At 31.2% G+C, this 13,756-nt stretch overlaps 1 pseudogene; it reads right to left on the bottom strand.

Moving 5' to 3' along the window:
- Nucleotides 1-5,014: 5,014 nt before the first annotated feature.
- On the bottom strand, nt 5,015-5,641 carry LOC149261025 (uncharacterized; annotated as a pseudogene).
- Between the last annotated feature and the right edge of the window lie 8,115 nt (nt 5,642-13,756).

Below are 13,756 nucleotides of genomic sequence, written 5' to 3'. Positions count from 1 at the left end.
AGACTCCCTTGTTTGTGGGACAAGGGACCCACCCACCTCCCTTCGCGCAACGATTTGACTGCTAAGTCTATGAAGGCAAACATACTCTACCCCCTCTCGTTTTGAACTCGTGATCTCTTAAGAAGAAACACGCGCTCTTAACCATTAGGCCCACTCAAACTGTATCAAAATGAATATAAATTTAATATATAAAAAATAAAAAAATAAAAATAAAATAAAATAACTAAAAATAAATTAATCTACAAGTAATTTATTTATTTAGTAATTTTATCTATTTTCTTGATTTAGAATTTTTCATATTAAATTCTATATATTTTTATTATTTTGATGATGATGATGATGGTTAACGTCCACTGAGACCAAACTTTGGTCTATCGGACCTAAAGAAGCAAATTATTTAGTTTAATTTAAGAATTTTATTCATATGCTCAAAAAGCTTGGAGAGAAGCCCCCCGAGCTCACTATAATTTTGACGTCGTAAAAGGCTAGGAAGGTTGGTATTGCGACAAAGATTATGAAACTGAGATCTAATGTGGCTGTACGCGGGGCACTCTAAGAGGGAGTGGTTTTCATCCTCGATGTTCCTATTCTCGCAAAGATGGCAGATCCTTTCCATCCATGGTATTTTAGGAACTGCCCAATGACCTGTTTCACTATGGAGCTCATGAGAGCTCGTTCTAATCTTTGCTATATTATTTTTCTTCTTTGAGCTAGTTAAAACAGAGAGATACTTTTGATCTTCTAGGGTGGGGTTGATGACCTTCTTATAATAAATTAATTTTCTTTTATTTTATATATACATTTCTATTTTATTTTTATTTTGATTTCTTTTAACATTATTGAGATAAGATTTTTTCTTATTACTTTAGGTTTTTTTTTTTATTATTATTTTTTAATGTCTTTTGTTTATTTTATTTTATCCAATCATTTTATATCTCATATTTCATTATTATTTTTTAATTAAATTTGAATTTATTTTGACTTATTGAATTAGTAAATGAATTTTATTTATTTATTTGTTTTAATTTAATTTAATTTATTTATTCATTCATTCAATCCATCAAGATATTTATTTTCATATATATTTTTATTTTATATATATATATTAAGTTTGTATTCATTTTGATTAATAAAATAATGCATTGACTATTTCTCATTATTTTTTTATTTTATTTTATTATTATGAAAACATAATATATATTTTAATATATTATTTTCTAACCATTGAATTTCTGTTTTTTAAATGTTTTTAATTATTAGGTTTTTTAAATGTTTTTAATTATTAGGTTTTTTTGGCTTTTTGTTTTCTTTGAATTTCTAGGTTCGAAACATTAACGACAAAAATCATATGTGATTAATCCCAAAAGACTTTTGTTTGAATCACAAAAGTTTGAGTTCAGAAATATTTTATTGTTTTTTTATTTTATAACATTTTTCAAGTTAAATCTAAAAGAAAAAAAGTACGGGGAAGATGTTGTAGAGGTGTAAATGTTTGTAAACATTTACATATGAGCTCAATTAGAAAACAATTAAAGGTTAAAAGTAATTGCATGGAGAGGTGCTCTTCAGGTAAAGATGTTTGTAATGTCTTGTAAACATTTTGACTCAATCAAAATAAAATAAAATACAAAATAAATTAATAAGTAAAATAAAATAAATAATAAGGATAATTATCAATAATTTTTTTGACTTGGTCAAATTACATAAAACAAAAACAAAAAATATAATTAATAATTAAATTGACCTAGATTCATCTTAACTTCAGATCTAACAAGCGTCAAGAAGGATCAAATCTTTTGAGATGTATACCTGTTTTAGAGTGAACAGAGATTCAATACCTCTGAGAGCTTGATAAATCTAGAATTATGATGGATCTAGGTTGGTAATATAGCATTGAGTTCAGGCTTGGTGTTATACTACTTTCACCACTATCATTAGTCTAATACATGGTCATTCACTTTTTAAGGAAGGGGGTTTATTTAACTACAAAAACTCATATTAGATAATTCTTGTACAAAAATTTGCTTTGCATTTATGTACGAAAAAGTACATCAAATCATAGCACATCAATGGATTTAACTTCTTGCAAAAGAACCTTAGAGTAGAATTTTAGAAAATGCACCATGAACATAAAGTCATTTTGTTATAACTTAAATTGACCCCTTTTATAATTTCTTCAATCTTTTGAAAATTTTGATCATTATATCACATTATTCTTACAATTTTTGAATACTCCTTTAGGGAATTTTCATCATATCATAAAGTTTGAATGAATTTGGGTCATCACCCTAAGTTATCCTTTGCATAATAGGTCTTTCTAGTTTAAAATATGTAAAGTAACATTGATACGACTAAGGCAAAGGAAGGACCTAGTGTCCTCAAAGCCTTCTCTTCCTAATTCATGATATATTTCATGTAACTCACAAATCAAAAACACTCATTTCATATAGGTTAATGATCTCTATTGCAATTTGATAAAATAACTCTCAAATTCCCATTTGTCCTTAGGTTAAATATCATACTAAGTGACATCATGAATTGTCATCCCAACTGACATATTTACAAACACCACCTCTATTCAAACATTATAACTGCATGAAATCCAAAACTCTATGTGGTAATTTTTCTCTCTCTTTTCCATTCTAATTTGATTACATTTTCAAGCTTCAAGGGGTGGAATTTTATTAAGGCAAATGTAACACGCCCCCTATCCAATCTGATAACCGTAGGTGGTTACCATGTTAACCCAACTCCTAATGTGAAGTAATATGAGAATGGGGTTTAATTTTTTTATTATTATTTTTAAATAAAACCAACTCATGATGTCCATCTAGTTGAGACCTTTCTAGTGACAAAAAAATTCACTCCAAATGGGCTCTAGAAACAAAAGTTATATCAGTTTAAAGTCTCCTCATTTCATCTTGCAATGACATTTGTCATGCCATGTAGCACCCACATGGATGCCACACGGTGCCCACATGGCACTCTTCCCTATTTACACCTCATCACTATGGTAGGCTAAGTGGCATGTGACACCTCCCATTTATCCTTATTGGGGACCTTCCTGGATGAGGTGATTATGTCCCCTTCACTATGCATGAATATCATACATTTACATAACGTACTCTACATACATGTGCAGTGTAGATCCATTCGTGGGACCATACTTACCCTTGTATTTATTATCAACATATACCCGTGGCCACTAAAGTTCTTTACCCACTTGTAATTACATGTATATATATGATAATGTATAGGCATCATGATAATGTTTTGAACTTAGGCCTCACAACCCCTCTATTATTCGAAGAATCATATTACTATGAATAAGGTGTTTATACTTTCAGCTCGGCTTGCACTTGGCCCCTGGCCTCCTCACTCCAAGTCACATGTTTCTCATGTGACTGTGAGCAAAAATCCAAGGGCTAACCTCCCGTGTGCATGTGTGACATTGTTTGCACAATGGGCAATGAAATATGTCTCGACCTTTGTTGCGAACTCTATTCACGAAGATGTTTTCTTGTGGTTGAATCCTCTTTGTGTGGAGATCTATATCCACTGAAACATACTTTTGTATGTTGGGTGGCTTCAAATGCATAGACTTGTATGTCAAGCCTGTTAAGTTTCACATGGTTATAGGATGCTCTCGGCCTGAATTTTCCCTACAACATTCAGTAATTTCCAACAAGGTTGTTAATGCATATCTATATGCATGTACCCTATACATGCTCATTCTCAATTTTCAAATCCAATCCATTCGACTTGTAGTATTACATAATAATTCAACACAAAATGTGCTTATTTAGCTTCTTACAGGTATTATTAATTCCTATTAAAGTTAGTAAACACATATGCATCATACCTATTTAGCCTGTTAATATTGTAGTGATGGATGGTCTTCTTTTAGTAAAGATATGCTTCCATAATTGCACACATTGTGTATTTTTATGTTTAATCCGGTATTAGTTTGCATTGTGTAGGTTTTCCCATACATGTTCTAGTGCAGTTAGTAAGGTAACTAGGTATCTGCACTCTATAGTCTAAGAATACTAAATGTTGTAAGGTTCACATAGTTAAGGACCTCATAATTTCAACCGGTTCCTTAAGGACTGTAACACCTTCTTGTGGCACACATATAGCTACAACTAATTATAACTATCATATAGCTTTTTTTTTTTTTTTTTTTTTTTTTTTTTTTTTTTTCCAGTGTAAACATAGTATTTAAAACTTTACACAATTGCATATTTATTTAATGGAGGTCTATACTATCATCCTTGTCCTTAATAGTGTTATAGCCAAACCTAATTGTCGGGATGTCTAGAATCAAGAGAGCATACACACCTAAGGTTCAAGGTTTCAGATCTCATGTTTATGTAGTGATGTTTTCAATTGTGTAGGAACTTATTTACATGCATGGAAGTCAACCCAGTGTTGTGCACTTTCCAACCCAACATTTCATATTTGAATTCAACAAGTCTTGTTGGTGATTCACATACAAAGTTGAGTCTTAGTTTTGTGACTAGTTCCTCACAAGGATTCCATTACACACATCATTTCACACAAAATTATATAGGCATTACAAAATCATAATACCCATAACCATATCTCATCTATAGGAGTAACCTCATCACACATTATGCATCATACATCACTAGCATTAATTCAACTCAAATAAAATAGACATGAAATTCATTATACAAGTCAAACATGAGAGATAATTATCTCAATTTGGATTTGACAACTGATTTTGGGACTACAACTCTCCACCCAACCTTAGATTGGGCTACACTATGGTCTCTCTTGTAGACAACCATCCCTGAGACAAATTCCAAATATTGAGGAGGTTTCTCAAGGGATGAGACCAAAACTGTCAGTTAGAACAAAAACTCCAGAGGTCTAACCACCTCCACCCACCAGCTACTAAATACAATGAGCCAAGCACAAAGAGTCCATCGGTCTGATACCTCCACCCTTCAATCATATGATGGATTTAGTAGAGGCCGAAATAGGGAATCTAGAGGTTTTCTACCTCCACCTTCCAACCCCCTACAACATCTTCAATAACCATAGCATAAATGTCCCTTGCCTTGGAATGAAATTTTATAGAAGTGGCCTCTTTCTATAAATTTAATTTAAAGTTACACCTCCCTTTTATAAGATCAAACATGCTAAGATGGTGATCCATTCCAACTACCAAACTCGAATTCCCAGAAGGGTGTATGGACCAATCATTGACACCCTTCTCGTGGGATTTCAGGGTTTTCAAGTGCACCCACAAGTCTAAATCCCATATGCAAATATTACCATCTAAGGAACCACTTAACATGTTTCTAGGACAAGTATAAACTCTAGACTTCACGGATTACTCATCTCCATAGAAGCACATGCTTGTTTTTACATTCGTATGTTAGAGTAGAGAACCCATTCCATAGTAGGAAGCAAGGTCAAAAATCTTGATGGTGTCATCCATGCTCCCTGTTACAAGCACTGGACCTGCCATTGTAAGGCATTTTATAAGACCCATGTGAGTTGGGTAGGTGAATATGGGTTTAATACCAAAACCCTATTCTTTTTCATTGTTTTTCTTCTTCTTTTGTTTCAATCTCCACCATAATATGTATTTTTCATATGAGCCTGCTACCAGTCATTTGTACATTGGGTTATATCAACAACTTCTAGGTTTCCTGGTATCATAATAAAAGAACAATTGAGTTGTTCATAAGAGACTAAATAGATGAGACTGGAAACATCAAGCAGAGATGGGATTGGATTGATAAGACTAGAAACACATTAGTAAGCTCTTGAAATCAAAACCTAAGTTAGGAGAGGGTGTAGTTTCTTTAGTGAGGATGTTGGGGTTTGTGGAGAGAGAAATGCATTTGATAGTTCAAAATCGTGTCGACATCAATGTAAAAAGGATATTTTCTCCATTTTGAGCTAGCTAAGTTGAACATTCGTTATACGACATTGTGGTTGTTGGTGGGCTAAGATTTGTTGATTGATTAGAATTAAGAGTAAGGTTGCTCTTGAAAAAATCTCCAACATGTTAATTTATGAAGTCAAATATCCTGGATATCCATTGAAGCATATGGAAAGGAGCTTTTACATAACCTTGAAGACTGAGAGAAAACAAATTGTGAGAGTGGGAATTGACAACCAGGTGGAATAAAGCTTAACTCCTACAATTACAACGTGCAAAGCAATTGTCAACTCTTGAAATCACCTTCAAGAGTAGCTTGACCCTACATTGACATTTATGGAGGAAGACATGAATTTTGATGATGATGATGAAGTGTGTGACCTTGTTGCTCTTCTGAACGAGGAATTTGTGCTTGAATGAAATGTAGATTTGGTTGTAGAAGAAATTACAAACCCATAGAATACTCAAAATGTCATTAACCTCGCCAAAATGCATATCAAAATTTTCCAACAATGAGACAATGCTCCACTATTTGGATTGTGATTATTAATGCAAAAATATGGGCATCCTCCTGCATTGATCCTTGTGGAAACCCAGTAGAACCATCAATCATTCTCCTCGCTCTCTCAATCTATGTTTCGTTCTTTTCTCAAAATCAATGTTTTGTCTCCTTGAATTTATCTCCCCCGAGCCAATTGTCCCTCTATCTGTCTTTATGTGTATGTGCCTTCCTCTCCCCAATGTTCTATCTATAGTTGTTCGATTCCACTTGCTAGGTTTTAGTTTCACAGTCTAGCTTGAATCTTGTAGGCCAATCACATTGGTCCACACAATTCTCTCTCTCCAGATTTTTCTTTTGCTTATTTAATTTCTTGTTTTAGTGGTGGCCAAATCCCCCCTGCATGCTTCCAGCCACCAATGGGTTGCCCTCTATATGGCCACATCACCATTAGTTGATTGTTGCACACCTATCAGCCTCCCTAGATGTGACAAAACAAGAGAAATCCCAAGCAATTAATCCTCGACGACTTTGGAATCTATGTCCCTAGAATCAACCCATTTTTAATCAAAATATTTCACAATGCTTACAATAATTGAAAATGTGACCAAGGGCTAAAGGGGGGTTGTCACAACAAAACATTATCATGTTCAATATTTCATTTCCTCCCAAGATCATCACCATATAAATGGACTAATCTCCTAAAAAATATTAAGGAAGGATAAACATATATTTGTTATATTATTAATAACTAAAGATGAATAACTACTAGTATAATAATATATTTCTTAGAGTGTCCATCTATATATTAATGATGTACATGTCCTTTATCATAAAAACTATTTTTTAAAGGGCATGCGTTATTAATATATCTTCAATATTATTCTAAAATGACACTACCTTACCTTATAATATAAATCAAGCACAAACATATTTGATTAAATTAGATTTAATTATAACTAATTTCATTAATCATGTGCTTATATTTTGAAAGACTCATATATTAATGATATTAAAAAATAAAAAATAAAACCCTAAATTCGATTTAAGAAGTTATGAGATGTTTGATTATAAATATAAGATAGTCGGTAAAAATTATACAAAACTATAAACTCTCAACTAGACTTATAATTACATTTTAAACCATAATTAAACAAATATTTAATTACAAGGTCTAATCACCCATCTATTACTTTATACATCTTTTAACAAATTGTTTCAAACTTAATTAAAAATATATTCAACATGATTTATATTTTAACATAACACATTTAACACACTATTAATTATTATAGTATAAACCAATAAATAAGTATAAACCATGGATAAAACTGTGATTTCCTTCCAAAAGGGCCAAAATGAACATGATTGGGCCATGCACATGCACATTAAAACTAGAACAAGTTATCAATATAACTTATAACCATAGAGCAAGGTGAGGAATTGAATTTGTAATAAAAATATTATTTTAATGCAAAATACTATATAAATTTTAAAGATATTATTTGGATGTCATAACTATAAGATATTATAAAGATATTATTTGGATGTCATTTTGATTCACGTGTAAAGTAATTTATGGTTTCACCCCACACTTAAAGTAGGGTTGAGCTCCTTTCAAATGGGACAAAATCACTATGATTGACCGTGTACGTTGAGAGTCATATCACCTTTTAGCTTGTGAATTTTGTGTTAAATCTATGACAACCGATCCCGTTAGATCAAAGCTTTGCACGTTTAAGGTTTGATTGTCAATGACATCAAAATTTAACAGGAAATTAGGAATCAAGGTTTCTCATTAACACATTCTCTAAGTTTAAATATAAAATAATCTATTTAGTGATTTACATATTAATTAATTTTTAGAAGTAAAATTGATATTTATTATTTAATATGTTTAAATAGAAAATAATCTATTTAGGGATTTACATATTAATTAATTCCTAAAGGTAGAATTGATATTTATGAAACAAGATATCAGGGATTGTTTGCGACATTATAATGTTAGTGTGGAGAGCGCAATGTAAGAAAAATTATATGTCAATATTTTATAAATATTTTGTTTTAATTTAATTTTATAATGTAATTTATAAATTAAATTTAAAAGCAAAAAAATATGTGAGATAAGTAGTAGTGTAAAAATAATAATTTTGTAACCATATTTGAATTTGATTAATAAGAAATAAAAACTTAATACTTACAATTTAACAAGATTCATAACCATTGATATTCACCACCATTTTACCATGAATATTAATAACTTGTAAATAGGCTTTATTACCACATGCCCAAAAACTAGAACTCATTTCAAAATAAAAATATTTTATAGATATTTTATTTTATAACATTTTTGAAATTAAATTTAAAAGCAAAAAGATACGGGGAGCCTTACGCTAATCGGAGGGGGACTGAGATCTATTTATTATGTTCTTTCTTACTTATCATTCCTGTTTTCTTTCCTAGCTTTCCTATTCATCTTTCATCAACTTCTCCCTTCTTCAAATGATTGATAAATCTACCAAGGGCAATGAGGGATCAAATCTCTTTTCACTTTAAAAAAAGTTTAATCTCTAGAAATTTGATCCCTCTTAGTTCTTACAGATCTAGAGTTAAGATGGATCTAGGCTAGTTTTAATAATAATATAATTTATAGTTTTTATTTAATGTCTCAAATATATTTAAGTATTAATGTTTTGTTTGCTAAATAATATTTTTATAAATTAATAAAAATGATAATATACTAATAGAAATTTACATTGATTTTTTTGAAAAAAAATTACATTTATTTGTTATTTTTTAATTGTTAATAAAAATTAATTATTATCTTAAACTTAATTTGATGTAGTAGAAATGAAAAAGCTTTTTGGTATGAAATACCATATCTATCATGTTTAATTTAATTTAATTTTAATTTTTATGTAATTTGACTTAGGCCAATTGTTAAACATTACATTATAACATCTCTAGCATACTAAGTTGAAGAGGCATAAAAACCAACCTAGATCCATCTTAACTCCAAATCTGCTAAGTTCCAAGAAGGATCAAATCTCTTGAGATGCAAACCTATTTTAGAGTGAAAAGAAAATCGATCTCTTAGTGCTTCATAGATCTCGAGTTGAGATGGATCTAGGCTGGTAATATCTCCAACTGTGTATTTGCAAATCAATATTATTGAGTTCAGATAATTTTTACTTACAGATATAATTGGCTAATTTGATAAAAACTAACAAGAATTTATTGCTTTTTTTAAATACCTCAAGCAATTAATACAACAATTGTCAAACAAACCTATAAGACTAGTGAAACCCCCACCCTCCTCAATGTGCCAAAAAATATCTCCCCCAAATATATATATATATATATATATATATATATATATATATATCTTCCTATTTTCTCTTTTTTAACCCCCAAAGCCAATGAATGTGTTAATATATTTTCCATCTAGTAAAATCATCTCTGTGGCATTTGTTCCCCAATGACTAGGTGCCCTAAATTAGACCTTTTTAGAATAACAATAATCAACCAAAGACCTATGTTTCCATTCGTTCCTCCCCTTTAGTATTTGTAACATTTAATTCCAAACAATTCTAAAAAAATGAGCACGAGATTAAAAAATTATCCATGCATTCCTCTTTATCACTACATAATATACATCTCCTTAGATCTTGCTAACTGCTTTAATAATTTTCACATGTTAATAGTTTATTAGTTAAGTCCATCTAGAGAAATATTTTTGATTTTAAGGGATTATTAACTTCCCTACTTGCTCACACCACCAAAATTTTTCTTCTTCCCGAGATTCTTCCATTTTAGCAAAGAATCTTAATTTGGTTGTATATTCCTTTGTACCTTATTTTTTTCTTTTACCAATTGATTATATCCTCCTAATTTATGGGTTTTATCACAATATTTTTTCAACACATTCACATATTTTGTACTATTCCTTTTCTCCTTAGAAATTCAATATCTTAATCGTTTCCCAACCATGAGACCAAACATCTCTACCATCATAATAAGCCACACCTTCTAGTGAAAACATCTCCATATAGGGTATATTAATTGTTAAGGCTTTCAACAATTTGAAATTTCCTCTACAACTAATCCAAGGACATTTTCCAATTCTCAATTTATTACCTTTTTCCTATTTGCCAAATGGACCATTTTTTAATCAATGGGAATGCCCCAATCAAGGTTTTTTAGGCAATTGACGATCATTTTATACTGTACTTTTCCTTCCATACTAGCCTTCTTCCATAGATACTCCTTCTAGATACTTTAATTTAATCATTTTTCCACACATCCCTTCATTACATATTAACCTCTAAAGACTTCTTGCAACTAGTGTCATACTATATATATAAACCTCAACGCTTTGCATTGCTCTTATTTACCATTCTTATCATTTGGCAAAGGGAAGTCCTTTCTTTTCCCTTATTCCTATCTATAATAAATGGAATTATTTCTTTCTAGTTTTGGCGAGAACACTTTTGGGGATATGTGCAAGAGACATTTGTTGAAGGTGGATCCTTCACAATCAAACAAGAACATACTACATCATTAACACCAGCAAGAACATACACATTACACACAATAAGAAGGATTAGGAAGGGATTCCAAATATCTTTACATTAGGACTTCATGTGCATTTATACATTAGGGGATTGGTTGTACCCCACTCCAACTAATTAATCATTATATTTACTTTGTACATTTACTGCTTTTACATAGATTTATTTATACTAAATATGATGACTATTACATAGGCCTAAGAGACCCATCAACACCTCCCTCGCCCTCAAATACTTGCTCGTCTCAATGTAGTTTGTAGCAACATTACTATGACATTTTATTTTTTGGCCTTCACCTTCAATCTAGTAGGTGCTTATGCAATTAGTGAGTCTCTCCAACTCTCTTTTGCTACTCGCCCAACAAGGTCCTCTTGGAAATATTGTTACACCATCATGTCTACTGAGAAGTGTTTGGCTCTTCATATGCTTATCTATCACCTGCACACATCCTATAGTGGAGCTCATTCCTTAGCCAACCTACCATATCTTTACTTCTGGCTTCCAAGGTCACAATGAAAAGAATTGTTCTATTACTCTGCTATCAAGGGGCTTAAACTATTCTTCTTTTTTTTTTGTTATCATCTTGTTCATTCAGATCTGTGTGTGCGTTCATCTTGTTTGGGCTTGTTCTTGACTTATTTCTTTACTCCTCACCCACTCTAGTGTTTCTATCAAATAATTTTTACTGTTCATATTGGATGCTCTATCAATTTTGTCCACTACTCTATTGTTTTTGTATATTTTGCTATTATGGTTGTGCTCTCTTATCACTTCTTCTATTGTTGTTGTTGTTTTAGGGAGATATATGGATTTTGTATTTGATATATTACATGAAGGACACATTTGAATTTACTAATCCACAACTAATTTTTTGCCAATGTTGGGCATTTACAATAACTATTAACTTGATATCATTGGGTATCAGTAAAAGGCTAATCTCATCAATTGAAAATCAATTTAAATTATAAGGCAGAGAGGATCACCTACCTTAAAGAAGGCTCACATTTCACGTGCTCTTGAAATTTAAAATAACATAATGTGACTAAAAGATTCAATCAACCACATAATTATAGACTTGTGCCAATTATCCTTCAAGTAACTTTCTTTATATACAAGACTATGTTACATAATAATAATTCAAAGTAATTCTTTTTGTTGTTATTAGGTAATGTGAGTCCTGAGATGATTGACATGTATAACCCGTGACTTGAATAGCCATGACCCAGGGGCATCTAAGATGTCAAAATCACCCGAGGATCACACCTTGCCCAGGCCACACCAACCCTTAACATGGCTCAATTTTTTCACATGGAGTTTCGAACTCGTGACCTTTTCACCACTGAATGTCTTAACACAACACCCTGTCACCATCTATTCTACACCTTGTGGTTTAATAATTCATAGTAATTCTAGTTTCAACAAAGTTTCTTAAAAAAATAGCAAAAAAAACATTAACTCTGTTGCAACCATATTTTTTCAAACCTTTCCATGAATGCATATATGATCAACATTCCCCCACGTGACAAATATTAATCTACAACTATTATTTTAAGCATTTTATAGTTGCAATCAATATAATTGAAAAACGAGCAATGTCGAGTGTTACATTCTTTTAATCCCTAAATTTTGATGTTGAAATTCAAAATTGACTCTTTCCAAAGGTTCTGGGTGTAAATATCCGCTAATTATTTCTTATAATCACAAAAATCAATAGTTATGTCAGCATTTTTAACAAGTTCACGAATGAAGTGAAATCAAGTATCAATATGCTTTCTTTTTTTATGAAACACATTATTCTTTGATAAGGAAATAACGGAAGTATTATCACATAAGATTCAAGTAGTATCCTTTTCTATATATCCAAAATCTAACATAAGTCTTTTCAATTATATTGATTGGCATGCTACTATAGTTGCTGCTATGTAACTAGATTCTACAGAAGATATGATAACTATGGGCTTCTTTTTGGATGTCCATGAAATCAAATTCTTGCCAAGTGGAAAAGCATATCCATAAGTGCTCTTCTTATCATGAATACAACCTGTGAAATCATTGTTTATATAACCTATGAGCTTACTGTTTGTTGAAGCTATGTAACACAAACCACAAGTGGTTGTACCTGTAATGTACCTTAAAACTCTTTTTCAAACTTTCCAACGACAATCCTTAGGAGATTCCATAAACTTGGAAATATAATTTTCATTGTTGCTTCAAACTCATCTAACTACATATTCCCTATATAGATCATTTCATCAACAAGAAGACTTAATATAAGGATATTACCTTAATGATCTTCCTTGATATACAAAGTTGGCTCATGGTTGCTCCTTTTGAAACCATCATTCAACAAGTAATGATCAATTATACTATACCAAGCTCTTGGAGCTTACTTCAAGCCATACAATGCTTTCTTCAACTTGTAAACTTTATATTCTTGTCCTTTGACTTCGAATCCACGTCGTTGATGCACATACACTTCTTCATTCAATAATCCATTCAAGAATGCATAATTTACATCCAAAATATATGCCAAAGTTTTCATTCAATACTCTTGAATCTTTTCAACCAAAGTTTTATTTCGATAAAGAATTATGCAAGTAGTGATGTCATCTAACTGACCAACACTCAACAATAGACTCAATAACATGAAACAACTACTCACCGACATAATCATCTAAGTAAACTCAAGATTAATTTCTAACATAGTGAAGTGGTCAATTTCATTTGACTCAACTACTTCCAATTATTGATGAATTCAGTTTCTTT

This window comes from Pinus tabuliformis, chromosome 6 (assembly GCF_031772625.1).
Source record: "Pinus tabuliformis cultivar Carrire ecotype Pingquan chromosome 6, CPIR1, whole genome shotgun sequence".
Taxonomy (NCBI): Eukaryota; Viridiplantae; Streptophyta; class Pinopsida; order Pinales; family Pinaceae; genus Pinus; species Pinus tabuliformis.
The sequence above is the reverse complement of the archived record's forward strand: the minus strand, read 5'-3'. Positions and strand labels throughout refer to the sequence as shown.